Source organism: Suricata suricatta, chromosome 9, assembly GCF_006229205.1.
Source record: "Suricata suricatta isolate VVHF042 chromosome 9, meerkat_22Aug2017_6uvM2_HiC, whole genome shotgun sequence".
NCBI lineage: Eukaryota > Metazoa > Chordata > Mammalia > Carnivora > Herpestidae > Suricata > Suricata suricatta.
This window is the reverse complement of record NC_043708.1, coordinates 100,751,701-100,774,966: the sequence shown is the minus strand read 5'-3', so window position 1 is coordinate 100,774,966 and position 23,266 is coordinate 100,751,701.

Below are 23,266 nucleotides of genomic sequence, written 5' to 3'. Positions count from 1 at the left end.
GGCGAGCGGCAGAGGCGCGAGGAGGGGGAGGGACCTGGATGGAAATGAGGAGGCGGTGACCGCGCGCAGACCTTAGCAGTCGATGCCGGATGCTGGAGCGCCGGTAGCATCGAGCTTTTCCTCTTTTCCCTTTCTCTCCTTGCCCGGTCTCTTTCTTGATGTCTCTTTATCTTACCCGGCACCAACATTCTCTTCTCCGCCTCGCCTCAGATCAAGTGTTACCTCCTCAGAGAAGCCTTCCCAGTTGCCATCCCAACGGGAGTACTCGCACCTCCTTAGTAACACTTAAGACTTTAATTGAACGTATCTGACTCCTTACCAGACAGCCTACAACCTCTTTGGAGAGCTGTCACTTTTACTTTTGGATCCCGAGCTCTTGGAACAGCGCCAAGTACATAACAAACACTGGCCAGGAATCTCCTACCACCGCCCCCCCCCCCCACTCTCTCTCTTGCCATCTCCATTCTTTATGCCTCATTTCAGCTCCTTCCATTTCCTTGAGGCCTATTTAAAATCTACTTATGGAGGTCCAGCTTTACACCACATCAAGCATTAAGTTATACGCAGGCCTATATTAAAAACAATTTTTCTTTTTGCTGTAAACATTTAAACTTTTTTTGCACTTGAAAAATTTTAATACAAAAACAATTTATAATTAGCTATCATTTCTGACATCTGTGGATGATCAGAGATTCCTGTGAAATAAGAAATCTAACATTAAATTGCTTCAAAAAGCCTCCGTGGCTCAGTCGGTTAAGCCACTGACTTCAGCTCGGCTCATGATCTCATGGTCTGTGAGTTCCAGCCCCACATGTGGTTCTGTGCTGACAGCTCAGAGCCTGGAGCCTGCTTCTGATTCTGTGTCCTGTCTCTCTGCCCCTCCCCTGCTCACATTCTGTCTCTCTCTCTCTAAAATATAAACATTAAACAATTTTTAAAATTGCTACAAAATGTAAAAGGTGTATAATTCTAACTGAACAAGTAATAGCAATGTGAATTTTGAAGATAAACACTTAATCCATTCCAAATTTACAATTATACATATTTACTTTTCACCATACACACACACACACACACACACACACACACACATTAGGGAGGTACTGAGGCTAAATACACACACACATACACATTAGGGAGGTACTGAGGCTAAATAATTATAAAGTGTTGGAGTTAACAAAGCCACTAGCAGCAAGAGATCAGGGTATCCTACGAATCAGGGATTTGGCACTGAATCACACAGAGGTCTCTGGAGCACCACCTGCAGCTAGAATGGACAGGTGCATTCTATCCAGATGGTATTAGAGGTTCCCATCCTGGGAGTCCCACTACTCCAAGCACATGACAGCAAAAGAAAAAAATATAAAGACAAAAATGTAAAAGACATGGCTAGTGGTGGTCACAATGAGTGCTCATTTTATCATTCTTTTTAAATTTGTATATATATATATTTATATTTTTAAATGTACTCTTCTGTACCTCTCCTTGGATCAAAAATGGAATAGAAGCACAGAACCATGCAGAGAGCAAAAGGCAAGTTCCTGGTGGACTTCCAGCAGTTTAGAAGCAAGTAGAGGCCACCCATAGTATAGTGTCAGGGAAGGGAACAGAGGATAAATGTTCTCCATGCAAACCAAGTACCTAGGAGGCAACCCATAGTATAGTGTCAGGGAAGGGAACAGAGGATAAATGTTCTCCATGCAAACCAAGTACCTAGGAGGCAACCTAACCAAACAGCCGGCAGATGTGTTGGCTGGCTTTTTACCATCACCTTGGGCAAGAGCCCAGAACTTCAATATTTTAGCTTGCTCTGGACTGGGAGCCACAGAAACCAGATGGGAGAAAAGGAAACTATTAGACAGGGAGAGGAGGGGGAAGACAGGAAGAGAGAAAAAAGAAAGGAAGGAGAAGGAAGAAGGAAAGAAATTTTCCACTAAGTATAAGCCTGCAAACCAAATTTCCAAAACATATGAAGGAAAATATTTCTAAGAAATACTGGCAACAAAATCAATAAAAAGTGAAACATCTGAAACAAATGAAAGCAGTAGAACAATCTATAGGAGAAGAGAGAAAAGAAGCCGTCGCCTGATTTAAAAAAAAAGTTGATAGAAAATAAAGTATATTTTTTTTCAGAGAATCCTCAAAGAGAAATGAATGCATAATATTCACAAAACACATAAGGAATTATGAAAAAATAGGAATAAGTAAAACAACAAAGATATGAAAAATAATTTATCAGAAATTGTGAAAATAAAAAATCATGAGAGATTTAAAAAGAGCATCTTTTCTGAAGATGGAAGTATGAATTTGGTGGGCTGCCTTTATGTGAGGCTAGTTTTTGTTTTCCCTTAATGTTCACTTTGGCAAGCTAAGCTTCTCCAGCTTCTCTACTCATTCTTCATATCTCAAGGTTTCCAGGTCCCAAACTGGCTCTAGGAACTAGCAGGCACAGTAAAGTGAGCCCATCACCTCCTCTCTTGTGGACCCTTAGCATTTGTACCAATTGAATTACAACACTGGTTCATAATGAATACATGATCATCAATCAAGTCTTTTTTTTTTTTTTAAACATAAACAACATAGTCAAACTCAGCTTCCCTTCTTTTGCATGTACTTGCAAGACTGATTAGCCTTCATCTTATTTCTTTTGGCTTAGTATTTCCATTGGTATTATTTTTAACCTAAATTCTGTCATTGTCAATACTACAATAACCTTTTGATTTTCATATCGTCTGCACACAAGATAGGCAAGCCTTCTTTCTTGTTCAACTATTGAATATGAGTCGACCTCATATAGAACCCACAAGTACACCAACAGAAACTTCTCCAGGAGGTCAGAGATCCAGTAGCCAGTACTCTTGACGTGGCTGTTCAACCGCTGGGAGCCCATCTTTGTTATTTGTGGCCTGCTAGTGTGTGATGTCCTGAAAGTACTTCTGTTTCCTCTCCTATTCTCCTCTTCAGAATGTTTCCCATTGCACCTAAAAAAATTTTTTTAGTGTTTATTTATTTTTCGAGAGACAGAGAGTGAGCAGGGGAGGGGCAGAGGGAAGGGAGACACAGAATCAAAGCAGGCTCCAGGCTCTGAGCTGTCAGCACAGAGCCTGATGTGGGGCTCAAACTCACAAACCTTGAGATCTTGACTTGAGCAGAAGTCAGATGCGTAACTGACTGAGCCACCCAAGCGCCCCCCTCTCCCCATTGCACTTTTGATCTAAGGTTCATTGAAGGCTTTCACAGAACCCTACTCTTAATCATCCAACACATATATATGGGTATCTGCTCTGTAGCAGACAAAGTTGGTGCTGAGGTTACAGTGGTTACTCAAAACAGACACATGCCCAGCTCCCCTAGAGATTACAGGTGGGAGGGTAAGATATTCATAAATCATATAAAATGCACAAATAAATGTAAAACTCCAACTGTAACAAGTGCTGTGAAAGAGGGATGCGCAGAGTGTTGAGAGGTTATAATGGTGAGATTCGGTCTAGTATTGGGAGATTAGGGGAGGCTTTTCTAATGAGGTAAAATGAGATCTAAGATCTTAAGGATACATGGGAATTAACTTGGTCCAAGTACAGACAGAGGAGGAAGTGTTCCATGTGGAGGAATCAGCAAGAGCAAAGACCCTGTGGAGGTGTGGGGGAGGTTTCATTCAAGGAATTAAAAGAGGCCATGGTGGCTGTCATGGAGAACAAAGGGGAAGTGAGAAATGAAGCTAAGCACTGACATTCAAGATCTTATCTGCCTCTTTGATTCTGTGGAAGAAAGAATACTCTTCTAGAGCTGCTGCTTTTTAAAAAAAAATTTTTTTTTGATGCAGAGAGAGACAGCATGAGAGGGGGAGGGGCAGAGAGAGAAGGAGACACAGAACCGGAAGCAGGGCTCCAGGCTCTGAGCTGTTAGCACAGAGCCTGACACCGGGCTCAAACCCACGAATGTGAGATCTAACCTGAGCCGAAGTTGGAGGCTTAGCCAACTGAGTCACCCAGGCACCCCTAGAGCTGCTTCTTGCCACGAGTCCTATTCTGCTGGATCTCAGTGCAGTTTAAGCTATACTATAGTATCTAGTATTATACAATACTATTTGTTTTCTTGGGAGAATTTCAAAATTACTTCACCACTCATACTCTGTGCTTTGGTGTGTAGATATCAGAGGTCATAAATATTAGTTAATCAGCTTCCTGCCCAACCTTCCAACCACAAGAAGTGCAGAGCACTTACTCTTTCCTGCTACTGTTTCCTTTTGTTACACTTGTTACCCATATTGCCTGGTTTTAATGTGTTCTTTGCCTAGTTTATTCTTCTATCCCTTAAAATTTAGTTGAGGGTACGTTGACTTTGGATGGTAGCTTGGGAGTGTCTATTGACCATTAAAAAAATGCTTATAACTCATGACCCAGCAGCACCATTTTTAGGTTATACACTCTAGGGCTATGATTTTCAAAGTATGGCACTTGGCTCACCATCATTAGCATGCCCTGCGTACTTGTTAGAAACGTAAATGTTCAGGTTTCTCCCAGATCTACTTACTAAATCAGACCCTACCAGGGGTGCCCAGCTATCTGTGATTTTAAAAGCCCACAAGCAGATCCTGATACATACTACAGTTTTAAAACTACTCTAAATAAATATGTGCACAGGTTGTACCAGATAACTTTTGCTGTTAAAACAATGACTTGGCTCACAGCTCTTCAGACTGGCAGGTGGGCTGGAGTCAGGGAGGCAGTTTTGACTTCCTCGGGCCTCAGTCATTGTCAGCAGTTCATGCTGGGTAGGCTGATGTAGGATGCCCTTAGATGACACAGCTCAACTCTTTTCAGTGTGGTCTCTCTTTCTCCAACCAACAGGTTGGCCTTAGTTTGTTCAGGTGGTGGCTGGATAAAGACCCAAGAGAGAAAAGGAGAAGAATTCAAGGCCTCATGAGGCCTAGGTCTGGAACTGGCACGCTGTCTTGTCTGCTTTTCTCTCAGCCAAATAAGCCCAAGGTCATCCTAGATTCAAAGGGAGGGGAAACAGACATTACCTGATGATGGGAAGGGCCTCAAAATCATACTGCAGTGGATTCAGGGAGGGTGAAAAATTACAATGGATACCGGGAAGGTGGCCCTTTTTTGCAATCTTTCACCCATGTGCATACAGAAACAGTGCAAGGGTGTTCACTGTAGTGTTTTTAGTAATAACAAAACATTGGAAACAACCTCAATATCCTTCAATAAAGGATGGGTAAATTGTGGTATATACATACCACGTGGATACTCTGTATCCATTGAAAGGAATGAGCTAGGTCTCTCTCTAGATCAACTAGAAGAAATGTAAAACAAACCCCCCTTTTTTAATGAAAAAAGAAAACTGAGGAGCGAATTGTATATAATAATATCATGTATATATTTTAAAAACTTGCACAAACAATATTACATATTTTTTATGGGTACACATCTATGTTTATAAAAGTTTTATAGGTCTAAAATTATGTACAATTGACCCTTAAACAACACAGGGTTGAATTGCCTGGGTCCACTAATATGTGGATTTGTTTTGATAAATAGAGTTCAATACTGTAAATGTATTTTCTCTTCCTTATAGTTTTCTTTTTAATGTTTATTTCTTTTGAGACAGAGAAAGAGAGTGCGCTCATGCACGTGAATGGTGGAGGGGCAGAAAGGGAGAGAGTGAATCCCAAGCAGGCTCCATGCTGTCAGCACAGCTCACACCCATGACTCGGGGCTCAAACCCATGAACCATGAGATCATGACCTGAGCCAAAATCAAGAGTAAGACGCTTAACTGACGAAGCCACCAGGTGCTCCTTCATTATGATTTTAATATTTTCTCTTCTCTAGCTTTATTGTGAAAATACAGTATATATAATACTTATATATCTGTACCTGTGTATGTCTGTACATATATGTATACATCTGCATACATGTATATGTACATGTCTTACAGATATATGTATCTGTATGATTCTATTTACATAACATTCCTAAACTGACAAAATTGCAGAAATAAAGAACAGATTAATGTTGCCAGGGGTTAAGGAGGGGGTTGGGGTAAGAGGGAAGTGATGTTGCTTTGACGGGGCAATATGAGAGATCTTTGTGATGATGGAACTTTTCTCTATCTTGACTGTATCAACTGTTAGTATCCTGGTTGGGGTACTGCCCTATAGTTTTGCAAGATGTTACCACGGGGAAACTGAAAAGAAGGTATGAAGATCAGTCTTATTTCTTAGAACTGCATGTGAATCTACAATTATCCCCAAATTTAAAAAAGCTTACTTGAAAATGAAAGATGTAGTGTGAACCAGGATGAATATTCTGAAACTGAAATGTAATCATGTGTATCCCTTACTCAAATGCTTTAAAGCTCCCTTTCTCAACAGGAGAAGGTCCAGACTCCTGTGGTTCATCACATGGTAGGATAACCTATTGAGAAACTTATTTTTTTTCTTTTCAGAACTGGATTCACCACAAAGGAATGAACCACATTTCCTTCCCTGCTCAGAGGGTAGCCAGGCCTCTGCAATCCGAAGGTCTGGGCTTTCCTTACCCCCCAGAGGGTAGTTAACAACTGTAACTGGTTGTTTGAAGGATCTCAACCCACCAAAGTATAAACAGAGAAGGTTTTGTCTTTCCCAGCTATCTACTTCGCTTGGCTAAATCCCTTTCCAACTGGATAGAAAGGAACTTTAGTGACATCTCTGTCTGGTCCAAAACGTTTCCAGTCACATCAAGCTTTTAAAGTCGTGTAATTTCAAGGGAAGATTCAGTTGCTCCAGGTACTATTTCCTTTGCCAAGTGCAGTTCAACACCCTGTCTCAGGAGCTGGACAGGCTGCCTCTTGCATGGAAGCCCCTGGCAGAGGTTGAATGGGGCTTTTGCCTGCTTGCTTTCATCGCCCTCTCCCCTACTTCCAGTCCTTCACACCTACACTCACCACCAGGAGCAGTTGTGGGAGTAGGGAGGCTGGTGTGGCCCTGGGTCTGGACCATGCAGCTGGCAGAGGCTTGGACAGCCTGCCCAGAGAGGGCACAGTTGCCTGTAGACACTGAGCGTGAGCCACCCAAACCCATGGCTTTGCAAAGCTCAGTGGAGGCCTCCAGGATGAAGTTGGGATGCTAATAGCGTTAAGTTTCCAGAGAAGAATCCCACCCACAACAGCGTCCACAGACCTGGGGATCGCCTCCCCCTCCCCACCCACAGCACCACAGCAGCACAACTATAGACAGAGGGCCAGCAACACAAGCCCACACTTGCTGGGGCTCTTGTTGAATACTAAGGTGATGTAAGTGGCCCCTCCCTGACAAAGAAGATCCATCTAGTGCTTTTTACCAACCTCGATATGTGGAGCTTTTGCTATATTTGACTTGATTTATGCAAATGAAAAGATAAGGCCTTATTTGTACCCTTGGCCCCATGGACACTGTCATTTTTATTGAATGAATAAATGAATGGAATAATTAATTTTTGTTACAATCTTCAGCACCGAATCAAGGTGTAGCAGATATGTGTTATTCCTTTGGGATGCTGCAAAACACTTTTCCTTTCTTTTTTTTTAAATTTTTGTAAAAAAATTTTAAGCTGTCAGCACAAATCCTGATGTGGGGCTCGAACTCTCAAACTGTGAGATCATGACCTAAGTGGAAGTTGGACACATAACCGACTGAGCCACCCAGGCACCCCTCACTTTTCCATTGAGAGAATTTCTTATCTTCTGAATTCTGCCTCCTTGAGGAATAACACTAATCGTAGCAAATGCTTACATAGCGCTATTCTGTGCCAGGCACAGGGCTAAGTTCTTGACACATATCAGTTCATTTTAGCAGCATGCCAGCTCTAAAGGCAGCCAGTGTTACTATCCTTGCCATTTCCTACATGAGGAAACAGAGGTACAGGGAAGTGAAGTGATTGGCCCAAAGCCTCACAGCCGGTAGGTGGTGATGTCCAAAATCTGTTTTCTCAGTCTTCCTTCACTTGGTGGCAGGTGTGTGAAGTAGGCTCCACCAATCAGAGGTGCCCATTTTGGGAAGCTGGTAATGCCATCAAGGGTGCTTCCCTGGGCGGCAGTGACAGGAATTCTTGTCCAGTGTCCAGTGCCCATCAGGGCGGCAGGGCTGCCCCACTACAGGCCTGGGCAGTGTTCCAGGCTGCGCACTGCTCTCAATTTCCCAGCTTTGGGGAGTGCCCTAATATTAACAACCCCATGCGTGTCTCCTGCACATCTGCTGTCAGGCATAGTTAAAAGTAGTGCCCTTTCCCTCTCACATGGGGTGAGAAAACATATGGTCATCCCCCCCAATATGTTTCGATAAATTCCTTTTCTACTTGAACTGGCTCTAGTGGTCTTTGTAGTCTGCAGCAGACAGTATGCTCCCAACTTTCCTACCTCCCTCATCTCCTACTTCTCATCAGGGCTCTTATCTTGATTTCTCAGACAGCAGGCTGCTGGATGCCTCCAGGCATTTGCACAAGCTTTTGCTTCTTCCTGGAATGTTCTCATCAACATCTGGGGTTTGCCCAGCAAACCCCACCCTGAAGGGTGTCGGATGTTCCCTTCCTGCCTCCATCTTGCCCTACATTCCTTTATTGTGGCACTTAGCCCTGCAGTACAATTTGACCCAACTTCTTGGATTTGTTTTTTACCTAATATTTTAGATTTGCCAATGATCTGTAAATTCCTTCAGAGCAGAGACTGTTTCAGCTGGGTTTAGCCCTAGGGTCTGGCACATGGGAAGCTTTCGACAAGTATATATTGGAGATTTTATGTGAGTGAGTAAAATTGTACATTTTATAGAAAAACAGTTGTGGTCTGCTACTAAAGTTTCATCTTCTGAAGGTTTTCATTTGCCAGTCTTGATGTTTAGCCTGAGAGAATCCTCCTGGAGGACTGGGAAATGGAACTCACATGCGGAGAAGACCTTACTAGCCCTGGGCCATCTCACCGCCTTCTGGAGGAGAGCTCACCATTACTGGACTTTATTAGTGCTGGCTACTTGACGCACATTTGTTCATCTAACAGTAGGTATTATCTCCCTGACAAGTAAAGAGAACAGAGGCCAACAGAGGCTAAGGTGCTCATAGAAATAAAGTCATATAGAAGAATTGGAATTAGAATTAGGGTTTGCTCCAGGGTCGGCCCATTTCCTTGCCTTGCTGCCTGGGGATTTGGACAAAATGATTCGGGCAAGGGACTGTGCATTTGATGTGTAGATTTACAGATGAGGAAGGGCTACAACCTCTTACATCCTCAATTCCGTATTTTCTGCCTGTTTCTTTGACTCTAACTTCAAATGGTGACAAAATAGATAGTGGCATTACTATAGGATTGCAAAGCTGGAAGACATATTAGACATTCTCTAGTGTGGTGGTTTTAGTGGGATGGGCATTTAGGAAGGCATTGAGCTATTTTGTCATTTTCCTTTTTTGCTTATAGGGGGAGAGAGGAGGAGTCGCTGACATTTAGTGGAAAGGGGCCCAGGATGATTTTGAAAGCCCTTCAATCTGTGGGAGAGTTGTGCTGGCAAAGATTTTCTCTCCGACCAAACTCTGGCCAGACTCTTTTGAGCCCTCCTCTTGACTAGGCCTCAACCGTAACTATAAAAAACAGGAACCAACACTAACAGTTTCTAACAGCTCAAGGCTGCATCCCTAGACTGACCCTCCCCTCTAAGGTGCCTGCCTGACAAAACTCAAGGCTGCCAAAAGCATTTACTGTTTGTGTCAGTCAACACGTGAAGATAGGGCATCTGTCTCCCAGTTTCTGGGGGTGCCTAGGAACCTAACTTCAATAACTAGCAGGTTATTCACAGGTTAACTAGCAGATTAATTCAGATGCCTTTCACACAGACAAACTCTCCTGGCTTTTTGTAATTTTTTACTTCTCTGAATCTGTTCATTCTGCCCCTTCCCCGTTCCCTCATTTTTCCTTTAAGATACTCCAACACTTATGCACAAATTCAAATGGCCCTCTTCTCTTTCCTCTACTGTCAGTGGTTCCTAAAGAAAATCTGTATTCACCACTTTAACTAATGCCCTACCGTGTTTATCTTTGACGGTGCACCATGAGTTGTTCAACAGCAAATATAAATCCTTCAGAAACAGAGATCCTTGTTTTTGAAAAAAAATATTTAAATGTTTTTTAATTTATTTTTGACAGAGAGAGAGAGAGAGAGAGCGAGTGAGCATGAGCAAGAGAGGGGCAGAGAGAGAAGGAAACGCAGAATCTGAAGCAGGTTCCAGGCTCTGAGCTGTCAGCACGGAGCCTGACGTGGGACTTGAACCCACAAACTATGAGATCATGACCTGCGCCAAAGTTGGATCCTTAACTGGTTGGGCCACCCAACCATCCCTAAACAACACACTTCTAAATAACACATGGAACAAAGAAGAAACCTCAGGGAAATTAAAAAAACTATTGAACTTGGGGCGCCTGGGTGGCTCAGTCAGTTAAGTGACTGACTCTTGATTTTGGCTCAGGTCATGATCTCACTGTTTATGAGATTGAGTCCTCCCCCCTCCATCAGGCTCTATGCTGGCAGCACGGAGGCTACTTGGGATTCTCTCTCTCCCTTTCTCTCTGCCCCTCTCCTGTTTGTGTTCTCTCTTTCTCAAAATAAATAAATAAACTTAAAAAAAAACTATTGAACTAAATGACATAATGAAAACATGACTTCTCAAAGTTTGTGGTATTCAGCAAAAACGCTGAATAGGGAAACTTATACCACTGAATGCATATATTAAATAAGAAAAAAGACATAAAATCAGTCATTTAAACTTCAATCTTAGGAAATTTGAAAAAGAAGAGCAAATTAAATATACAAAGTAAGCAGAAGAAAAGAAATAAAGATCAGAGCAGAAATCAATAAAATTGAAAACAGAAAATCAATAAGGAAAATCAATGAAACCAAAATCTGGTTCTTTGATTGAAAAGATTAATAAAATTGTTGAGCCTCTACCTAGGATAGCAAGAGAAGAGAAGAGAAAAGATACAAATTACTAATACTAGAAATGAAAGGAGAACATCACCACAAACTCCATAGACGTTAAAAGAATAACCAAAGAGTACTATGAACAATTCTATGCCTACAAATTTGATAACTTAGATGGAATGTACCAAATGCTTGAAAGACAGTCTGCCAAAATGCACACAAGAAGAAACAGACAATCTGAGTAGGCCTATATATATAAAAGAAATTGAATCAATAATTAATAACTTTCTAAAACAGAAAGCATCAGGCTCAGTTGGGCTCACTGGTGGATTCTAATAAACATTTAAGGAAGAAATTAAACCAATTCTCTAAAGTCTCTTTCAGAGATTAGAAGCAGAGCAGAGGGAATACTTGCAAATTCATTCTATAAAGCCAGCATTACCCTAATATCAAAACCAGACAAAGATATTACAAGAAAATAAACTAGAGACCAATACCTCTTATGAACAAAGATACAAAAATCTTCAAAAAATATCGGCAAATTGAATCCAACAATGTATAAAAAGAATTATATACCATGGCCAAGTGGGATTTATCCCAGGTATGCAAGGATGGTTCAACATTCAAATATCAATTAATGTACTCCATCACATCAACAGGTTAAAGAAGAAAAATCATATGATCATATGGATAGATGCAAAGAAAATATCTGACAATATCAATTCCCATTCGTGATTTAAAAAACTGTCAGTTAACTAGGACTAGAGAATTTCCTCAACTTGATAAAGAATATTAAAAAAAAACACTATATCTAACATCATACTTGATGGTGAAAAACTTTCCCACTAATATCAGGAGCAAGGCATAGATGTCCCCTCTCAGCATGGCTTATCCACATTGTACTGAAAGTCCTCAATGGAACAAGACAAGAAAGCATATAAAAGGTTTAAAGATTGGAAAGGAAGAAATAAAACTTTTGTCTGTTGATGAAATGATAATCTATGTAGAAAATCCATAAGAATTGACCAAAAGGTCTTGGAACTAATAAGCCATTATAGCAAGTTTTCAGGATACAAGGTTAATACAAAAAAGTTAATTTTTTCCCTAACACGCTAACAATGAAAAGGTGGAATTTGAAATTAAAAACAATGCCATTCACATTAGCACCCCCCTGAAATGAAATAGTTAGGTATAATCTAGCAAAATATGTACGAGACCTACATGAGGAAAACTACAAAACTCTGATGAATAAAATCAAAGAACTAACTAAATAAGTGCAGAGATATTCCATGTTCGTGGAAAGGAGGACTCAATATTGTCAAGATGTCAGTTCTTTACAACTTAATCTATAGATTCATTGCCATCCCAATTAAAATCCTGGCAATTTATTTTGTGGATATCAATACACTGATTCTGAAGTTTATATGGACAGGCAAAAGTCCCAAAATAGCCAACACAATATTGAAGGAGAAGACCAAAGTTGGAGTATTGACATCACTCAACCTCAAGAATTCCTTTAATGCTACAATAATAAAGTATGGGCAAAATAATAGACAGATAGATCACTGGAATGGAATAGAAAGTTCATAAATAGACCCACATAATTATGGTAAACTGGTCTTTGACAAAGGAGCAAAGGCAATACAATGGAGAAAAGGCAGCCTTTCAACAAATGGTGCGGGAACAACTGGACGTTTACGTGCAAAAAAAAAAAAATCTAGATACAGACCTTACATTCTTCCAATAATTAACTTAAAATCATCACAAAAATGAAAATGCAAAACTATATAATTTCTAGAGAATAATATTGGAGTAAATTTAGATGCCTTTTGGTTTGGCCATGATGTTATAAATACAACACCAAAAACATGCATGATTTATGAAAAAAATGTATAAGCTTGTCTTCATTGAAATTAAAATTTTCTGCTTTGCAAAATATACCATCAAGAGAATGAGAAGACAAGCCACAAGTGAGGAGAAATATTTGGAAAAGACATATCTGATAAAAGACTGTTATCCAAAAACCAAAACAAAATAAAACATAGAAACAAACCTCCAAACGAGAAAAGATTGTTATCCAAAAACATACAAAAAATTCTTAAACTTCAACAATAAGAAAACAAACAACTCAATTAAAAGTGCCAAGGATCTCAGCAGGCACGTCACACAGATGACAGATGAGCATATGAGAGAGTGCTCCACATCAGATGTCATCAGGAAAATGCAAGTTAAAACAATAGTGAGATTACACTACACACCTGGTAGGATGGTCAAGATCCAAATGGCAACACCAAATGTTGACAAGGATATGGAGCAATTCTCACTCATTGCTGGTGGGCATGCATGATGGGATAGCTGCTTTGGAAGACAGTTTAACAACTTCTTATAAAACTAAACATAGAGTCCAGCAGTCTCTCTCCTTTGGTATTTAGCCAAAGGAATTGAAAATTTTTGTCCACACAAAAATCTGCACATGGATACTTATAGAAGTTTTATTCACAATGGTCAAAACTAGACCATCTACTACAGTAGGTGAATGGATAAATAAACTGTAGCATATCCAGACGAGGGACTATTGTTCAGCAGTAAAAGAAAGAAATGAGCTATTAAGTCATGAAAAGATATGGAGGAAACTGACATGCACACTACTAAGTGAAAGAGGCCAGTTTGAAAAGTCTACAACTACATGACATTCTGGGAAAGGCAAAACTATAGAGAGTAAAAAGATCAGTGGCTGCCAGGGATTAGTGGGGAGGGAGGGACACAAAGGTGGAGAACAGAGGATTTCTAGGACAGTGGAACTATTCTATATGGTACTATAAAGCCATTAAAATTTGGCCAAACCCATAGAACCTACAACACCAAGAGTGAATACTAATATAAACTGTGGACCTTGGGTGATAATGATGTGCAAAATAGGTTCATCACTTATAACATATGTACTTCTCTGGTGGGAAATGTTGATAATGGGAGAGGCTATGTATGGGTGGGGGCAGGAGATCTCTGGAATATTCTGCTCAATATTGTTGTTACCCTAAAGCTGTTCTAAAAATAGTCCCTTTTAGAAAACGTAGGGTACAAATGAAATTGTGATGAGCTCTGAAGTGCGTTCAAATCCCTGCTCTGGTACTGTCTATAAAAAAAAAAACAAAAAAAACCCAAAAAACCTCAACACCCTCAGAATGTTTTCATGTCTTTTCCTGAATGTGATTATTGCACAGCTTCTGAGTTCTGTCTCCTGCATGTAGACTTCTTTGGTTAATATCAGCCCTAAATGTTCTTTTACCTTGATCTTTTGTTTTCCAATTACTGTCCATGTTGCTTATTCTGATTTAGTTTGCAAACCACTGAAGGCATAACTTTGTCTTACATATGTTTGCGTCTCTCATCTACAAAGCTCAGGACCTGTTTTGTGGTCTCTTGGGTCTGAATTTGGGTGACGAGTCCTGACCTTCAGTTTTTTTCATCTGTAAGCTAGGACTAATCATAATGACATTGAACGTTTGTTGTGACAATTAAATGTGCTTTGATCTGTAAAAATGAGGAAAAGTAAACTTTAGTGAGGAGGACAGCTGATTAGAAGTAGAAATTAGAACTGTTTATTCCCCCCTAATGCTATTTTTAGTGAAAATTAAAAAACAAACAAAACGAAACAACCCAAGATGTCAGCTACCAAAGTCACCAGTTCTTTTTCTGCTGCATGTAAACTAATCTTCCAGTTTATAGCAACATGGCTTGTCTTCCTCTCACATCTCTTTCCCTCCACTTGTCAACTTCATTGTTTGGTCACTGCCTCAGTGATTAAAGTCAAAACAGGAATTCAATTCCTCCGCCTCTCCTGGACTGGGACCAACAGAAAGTTAACAAACAACTCTGTCTTGAAATGTCATAATGACCTTTTTAAGGAAAGGAATCAAGTCACACATGAACACATTCTCACTGGAGTAATGAGAATGTTAGATGCTTGGGAACTGGAAACAAACCCTGCACGGCCTCCTGTGGCCCCTCTCCACAGAGCAGCGGGGCATCTGACACTGTGCTCTGTCCTTCTGTCACTGCGGCGGGTTGTGCCCCCCGAATTAGCCGTGGGGGCCTGATGGGCATCTGCACGTCACCGACAGGCCAGTTGTGCAGCAGGAGGGACCCTGGAGAGGGTCTTTCAGGCAGGCAATTCCTCCTATGGTCTTAGTAACAACTAGCCTCAGATAGATTAACTCTGGGGAAAAAGTAGAAAGGATTTTTGTTTTTAGGTCCACAAGGCAAAGAATGAGTTAACAGACTGCTGCAGGATTCTATTTTAGTCTCACAGCCCTGAACAATTTCCAGTTGCAGATGTTAAAATATCCCAAATCCATGGAGAACAGAACAGATGACATTATTCATCCCGCCTATGCTGCTCGAGGGGCCTCCTGCAATTCACAGCATTTGATGACTCACGTGAGGAGCAACACTGCCTATGCTCCCAGCCTGCATACCATTCACTTCAGCTTATAAAACCTTTTATAGACAGTCACTGCAGGGCCACAGTTCTAGGCTGGGGATATACAATGATGAGCCAATTCCAAAGGACCCTCAGGAGCTCACAGCCGAGAAGGCAGGTGGAGGGGCCCTGCACGTGGTCAGGTAGCCTCTGGCCTGCACGAGGGTGTCTGGGGAGGGTGCCTGGGCTAAAATCCAGCCTATACTCTCATTGCCACGCCACGTGTCTGGCTCTGGAGGAAGGGGTATCTTTTTCTAATATGCACAAAGGAGCAATGTGTGTTCCGGGGGCTCTGGACCAAAGCAGAGAGGTCTTAGAATTTGTTCATATAGGAACGTAAGTGCTGCAATAGAGACAGGTACCAATAAGTATGAGAAGGGAGGAGAAAACAGGAAAGGATTCACGAAGAGTGAGAGAGGAAGGGACATTTCAGGAGGGCCTTGGAGGAGAACAGAAGGAACAGGAATTCACCCTCTGAAACTGGTGAAAGAAAGGCAAACAAGGCAGGGGAAACAGTGATCAAAGATGCAAATTCTTGACAATATTGAAACCTATTTCTGGAACAGGAAGTGGTTCAGCCTGGCTGGTGCGGGGGGTGAGGCCAGAAGGTAGGCAGGTCTTCTAAGCCACAGTGAAGATGCTGGGCTTCAGCTGGTAGGCTGCTGGTTCTCAAACTTTGGTGTGACACATGAAAGGCTTATGACAAGTGTAGTTTCCTTGCCCCAAGCCCCAGAAATGAGTTCTGATTCATCAGTCAACTTGGGGTAGGGGGGCTCTTAAGAATGAACTCTTGGGGCACATGGATGGTTCAGTCGGTTGAGTGTCTGTCTTCAGTTTGAGTCATGATCTCACAGTTCGTGAGTTTGAGTCCCACATTGGATCTGCTGTCAGTGTGGAACCTGCTTTGGGTCCTTTGTCCCTCTCTCTCTGCTCCTCCCCTGCTTCTGCTCACTCTCTCTCTCTCTCTCTCTCTCTCTCAAAAATACATAAACCTTAAAAAAAAAAGCAAACACTTGGGGTGCCTGGGTGGCTCAATCGATTGAGCGTCTGGCTTCGGCTTAGGTCATGATCTCAAGGTTTGTGGATTCGAGCCCCGCATAGGGCTCTGTACTGACAGCTCCGAGCCTGGAGCCTGCTTCAGATTCTGTGTCTCCCTCTCTCTCTGCCCCTCCCCTGCTCATGCTCTGTCTCTCTCTCTCTCTCAATAATAAATAAACACACAGTTTTTTAAAAAAGCGAACACTTTTAAGGATTTTCCCATTAGATTTTGATCCAGTGGTCAGAGGAGAAACAGTGGGGAGCTAGAAGGGTGTTCAGAGGAGTTTAGTCAGCAAAGTGTCTGCTGGGCTAGCCGGAGAAAAAGACCATCAGCTGCAAAGCAGAGAGTGGGGGCAGGTGGTGAAATCCACTTTGCCAGTATGTGTTCTTCGAAAGCTATCTCAGAGACCAGCCCTTAATTAATCGACCCTCACGTGCAAAGGTCAGATAACAGCTTCAAAATGTGAAGAAAGCAGACAGTATGGGCAGAGGCAGGGACTTCAGGCCCAGTCTACCACCTGTGGACCCTTCTGGGTCTCTATCTGTACAGCAATAGGAACACTGAGGCCCCTCTTGGCTGTATCGTCTGGGACTTCAATCCTTCCCAGTGAGAAGCTCATTGTATAAAAGAATGCTAGAAAAGTTAAAAAAAAGTCTCTAATAGTGGAAATTAGAATAGGCTCAGAGTTGTTTTAAAGAAGGGAAATTTTTTCTTTCTGAAAGCTTCTCAAGCCTCTTTGTGTGCCTTATAGCACCTAGCACAGCACTCTGCACCTTGTAGGCAATTAGTTCATATTGCTGAATAATGAATAGTATCCAGAGTGTCAGAGTTGGCTCGTCAGGACAGGGCACATCTGAAACTCCTCCTCTGTGCTTTATCCAGCCTATACTATCAGTAGGCATTAATGTAGTGACCTTCCTATTTTCTAGACATTCATTAATTAGGGTTCTCGATTATCTGGATGTTTTAGAATATCTTCAGGTAATGATAACAATAAATCTGGGCTGTTTGTAACCTATATGTGATTGGGGAGGGGGAAAGAATTAGAGATTTTAAAGGTGATGAAAACTTTCTCTTGGATTTACACAGCCTTTATATATACAGACTGTGTCTTTAAAACTTGCCAAACGAAAGTAGTTATGTGGGATATTTGAAAGTATAATAGAAAGCACAGAAAGTAGCCCTTGGTTTAGGAATGATGTTCCTTCCTGTCTCAAAAGACAGGTATAAAGTTGCCTCAATAAAAAATGTAAAAGGTTTCTGTATTTGGCGGGGGGCGGGAGGGGCAGAGAGACAGGGAGAGAGAATTCTAGCAGGCTCGATGCTGTCAGTGCAGAGCAAGATGTGGGGCTTGAACTCACAAATTGTGAGATCATGAACTGAGAAAAAATTAAGAGTTGAATGCTCAACCAACAAAGCTACCCAGGAGTCCCTAAAATTCCTTCATTTATCAGTATGCAAATAGGAAGAGTCTGTGGCTAGGATGTAGTGTGTCTAGAATGAGGCAATAGGCATGTTACACTCACTTTTGGTCAAGGAAAGGGTGAGACCAGTGTGGAAGCTGTGACCAGGAAGACATGCATTTAGAAGATGTTTACCAGTTGAGGAAGAAGCTGTCGGTGTCTTGTCCATGTTTTTGGGCCACCCCTTCTATGCCTGCACCTGCAGTTCTGTGCCTGTGAGAATTTGCTGGTGCCACAGTCAGTCCTGCACATGAATGCAGCACATGGGAGGTGTCAGAGAGTCATTGCCATGCCACCCTCACCCCTGTGAAGAGGCAGATTGATGGACCAGGTGTATGCCTTCACTCCCTGGCTCCTTGGATAGAATAATTGCCTTCTAGAGTGCCCGGAGGATTAAGCTCCAGACGGGCACAGTGGTGGCCTGCATGATCACGTGTGATCCCTAGCCCTATCTGCCTTCTCTACTGAGGCTTCCTAGGATCACATCACAGAAAAACCACCTACTCTGGAATCTTTGTCTCAGATGCCAGTTCTGGGGGAACCCCAAATGAGATATCAGGCCACTGGAAGTGTGACCACTGAGGCCATTGATTTGTAGCCTTAGGGCTAACAAAAGACAGGGCCACCACATGGTTTACAAGTTCTAGAGAAAGTAGCTGAAGAGTCCCACATAAAAAGAGGTGAGCACAGGGGAAGTTCATGGACATCAGGGTGGTGGGGAGCAAGATAGTGGGAGAAAGCAACCTTGATTGGATATCTACTCTGGCCCTGACCTAGGTTTAGCGTTAGACATACATTATCTCTATCAATCTTTCCAACGACACTATAAACTAGGAGGCTGTCACCTCCATTTTACAGGTTAGGAAATAATTATTGAAGGAAGTTAAGTAACTTGTTCACAACACGTGGCCGTTGAATGGCGTAGAGAACACGTAGTGGGGATTTGAACTGAGGCCTCTCTGGTGCCAATGTCTCTGTTCTATTTCCCAGAGCTCACTGAATAGCCCACACATAACGAATAACTATCAGTGACTAGCGTGGTCTTTACAAAGAAGATCCAGCGGCTCCTCAGGCCAGGCCAGGCTTCCTAGTGGAAGGACCTTAGTGAAACTGAAATCAGTTGTCTGTGTTTCCTACTCAAGATTCTACCTCTTGAAACTCATTCAGAGATGTTCCCTGAGAACCTGTTTGTGTGCCAGGCACCTGGGAAGGACCTAGGTGTACAGTAGTGAGCAGACTTGCCCAGCTCTCATGAAACCTAGAGACCCATAGGGAAGATGGATCTTCATCAAATAATCACACTCATAAATGTGTAACTAAAAATGAAGGTAATTGTTCTTAAGGAAAGAAACGTGGTTAATGAAAACTTAAAACAAAGAGACTTGTCCTAGACTGGGGTCCTCAAGGGAAAGTTCACCAAGAAGTGCCGTTTGAACTTAGATCATCAGGTGGGTGGGGGGAGGGGAGGAAGCAGCTGTGAAGTTAATGTGGCTTCAGGCCCAAGAGGGATGGACAGGAGGAAGGGTCAGGATGAGGCAGCAGGGCCAGGCAGGGGCCAAAGGAAGGGTTTTGAGGTTCAGGCTAAGAGCAAAAGGGTCAGCCTGGGGTGCTGAAACCATCGATCTAGTTAGAGCATGGAGAACAGACGCTGGGTGAGGAAGCACTTAGGAGGCTCTCAAGGTAACAAAGGCAAACCGTGAGTGTGACCTGGCCACCATGGTGGCAACGGAGGAGACAAGTGATTGATTGGTTCTTTGTGGAAATTTGGAGGTAAAACCCATCAGGGCATGGTGAAAGTTTGAATATGAGCGCACAGAGCGGAAGACTGCAAAGATGAAACCCAAAACGCCTATTAACTGAACTGATGTTTACATTCAATTGCAATGAAACACTGTTAAAAGGACAAAATGCCCGCTCTTGTGTATTTTATGACAGGTCTGATGAGAACAGCTGCCTTGCATGTGAGAGGGTTGCACATCCTCATGAACCTCAGATGTGACCACAGTGGTGGCTTCCAGAAGAAGTTTACATATTCAAGTTCAAGTCCTTGGGTGTCGGGAGCCGCCAAGTTTTCTGGCTGCCTCAGGCAAGGATTATCACTCTCCGGGGAGTGAACCGGTAAACAAGATTTGCATCTGGAGGCTGGAGATTGCCATTTCCTGGTCAAAATAATTTTGGCGACTGCCTTGCTGCGCCAGAAGTAGATTTGGCCAAGGTGCACAAAAGATCAAAACCTTATTTCGGTATGCAGCGCTAGCTTCCCCTCCCCAGCGTTGCAGACGCAAGTCTGCGCGCTTCCCTTTGAAGCTGTGTCTGGAGTTTGCAGTTTTGGTTTTTCCTTTTCTCTAATATTCATGTGACTCTGTTACCTGGTAACCGACCCGGGTCAGTTCTCCGCCCCAAATTCTATATAAGAGTGAATTATTTTCTAAATAAAAGAGAGAGGCTTGATCAGAAACCGTGTGTGGTGTCTTTACTCTCTGCATCTCCCTCCTGCCCTGTTTTCTCTCCGTCCCTCAGGATCAAGGACCCGCGACAAGGTGCCGGGACTAGCGCGCGCACCGGGACCTGGCTTCGGCTAAGACACTTGGGTGGCCAACTGGTTGATGCTTTTCCTATCAGAACCACTCTTAAGAGTCTCTGTAGTAGGGGGAAGGGCTGTCTCTAAAGCAGAACCACCAGACAAAGCAGGCTGACCTCAGAAGGAAAAACTTACAATAAATCAGAGCATTCTGGGAATCTGACCCCAAGAATGCTGGCCCCCTTCCCCACTGTGTCTATCTTTCGAACTTTAGGATTTGGCAGTCTTTCAAACCAAATAACTCTGGGGTGCAAAAGGCAAGGGAGTCCGGAACAATCTCTGCCTCATTGTTTCAGATTAAATATCTCAGAATCCTTGCCCTTTTTCCTCTTCAGTCAGAGCACATTTTCTGGTGTAATGAGAATCTACATAAACATTTTTCTTCTCAATGTGCTTTTCTATAACACAGCATTTGGTTGCTTCATTTGGAGAGAATTTCCAAGATTTCAGACATGGGTGTCTGGTCCTAAGTATCTTGGTGACACTACTTGGAGGTCCCAATTAAAGTCACTTGTTAAAGGGAGGAGGCACTTTTGGAAAAAAACATCTATCGGGTTCTGCTATCCAAGGGTCAGAGACCCGGCCACTCAGCTCAGCAGAGAGACAATGGGGGAGGGGAGAGTGCAGTCTGGGATAAACACTGAAGGCTCCCAAACAGGGAACATGGCCAGGGGGCTCCAAACAGGGCTATTATTTCTGTTCAACTACACATTATGAAAATGGTAAGAAAGGAGGAAAGCAAATTAACACTTAATAACTATTGCATCCAACACATAACGAAGGCTCTAAAATCTCATAGTTGAGATCCATGCACACCTGAGTCCTGACTCCTACCAAACCCCATACTTCATCACTAACATCTGTGGTTCCCAACCTGTACTTAAATCATGAGGGGTTGGGTTGAGGGGCGAGGGATGAGGGTGTTAAAAACAAACTAATGCCTTTGTTAATGATTTCATTCATTACCACAAAATATGTAAGTCACTCCAACTCACTCTATTTGTGGCCTTTACCTTATCTGATGACCAATACGGCGAGCTGTGGCCATTTCTGTTCTATTATCTGTTCTGCCTGTCCAGCATACTCTTTCCCCAAGTAAAGCACACACATGTGTTTCCTATTTGAGCCCAGCCCCCTACACCCTCTCTTAGCACTGAAACCTTGTAGTGTTTGAGAACATGAACACTCACTCACCCTTCTGGTACTCTCTTTTCTGGCCTCCTCTAATTCTGACTTCTAGGAACAAGATCTTGGCTCTGACCTGCTTAGTGCCAGTGGGAATTGTAGGGCCAATACTTAGACCCCCATAAGCAATCTGTGAAGTAGAAACTAACACATTCCCCATTTCACAGCTGGGGAAATTAATGCCCAGAAAGGTGAAGGGATCCATATAAGACCTTCCAGCTCTGGACTGCTTTTGATTCTATTCAAATCATCCATTATTCTAGTTTCAGCTACAAAAGAGAAAAAGTTAGTATCCATATATTGGGTGATGGGCCTTAAAGAGAAAGGGATGTAAACTCAGTGAGACCAACATAATAAATAAGCCTCGTGTCATTGGGAACCAACTGAAAAAACTCTGGGCAAGAAACATTACCCCAAGTCTTTTGTATTAGTCAGTTATGGCTTCCATAACAGAATATCACAGACTGAATGGCTTAAACAATAGGAATTTGTTTCTTCACAGTTCTGGAGGTGGAAGTCTGAGATGCGGGTGCCAGCAAGGTCAGGATCTGGTGACGACCTTCTTGGCCTGATGATATACATGGTAGACCTCTTGCATCTCTTCTTATAAGGATACCTATCTCATGGTATCAGATCCTTACCCTTGTGACCTTAGTGCATTTTGATTACAGACCCTTTCTCCAAATACAGTCACACTGGGGAGTTAAGCCTCAACTTATGAATTTTGGGGGCATAATTTAGTCGACAGCATGCTCCTAAAGAAATCTCTAAATCTTGGAAATAACACAGTCATCTTGCACATTCTTTCCCCATAACTCATTGCTCTGCCCAGCCTCCTTTCCTGAGGTAGGGGGGAGGGAGGGGCACCTTTCCGTCTAGATTCTACCCTCAGGCTCAAGGAAAGGTTATCCAAACAGACTTTAATTGTTTCTTTTGAAGGTTTTTCCTGCCCTTAGGTTGCTTAGTCACATAAATACATCAGAGATTCCTAGAGAAAGCCCCCAAATTCTAAGAAGCTGGCTTCTACCTGGATTCAACGTTTTGTTCCGGAGTTCACTCAGTCAAAATCTTCCTGTTTTAAGGAAAGGGAAAAACTAAACTGCAGGATAGATTTTCTTATTCCCAGAGTCATTTTAACACTTTAGATAAGAGGATGGTAGAAAACAATACCTAAGGTAGGCCTGAAGGACTCATCCCAGGGATAGTAATGACTTCTAAAAGCATCATCCATGTTACAAAGATAAGCTTCTCTCTGAAAGATCACAACTTCTCATTTTTTCTTCTAAGGCTTTTTCTTGTTATTAGAAGCTGTTAGAATCTGAGCTCACTGAGAAAACCTTAAGAGCCCCTTGCTATGATACTTAACCAGAAGCTTAAGTGAAGCTCTATCAGGGCACTCCTGTGAAAGAAAAGTTAGAACATTTTAGTATGTCAGGGACTTCAATCACACTTAGGAAAATCACAGTTAGAAATTTCTAGAACAGGCTGGACAGCCTCTCAGAGATCTATACTATCTGAATGCAGTAAAAAGGTAAGAACCCACAGGAAAGAAGACCCACCCATGGCCCCTCTTTTTCAGAGGATCCACT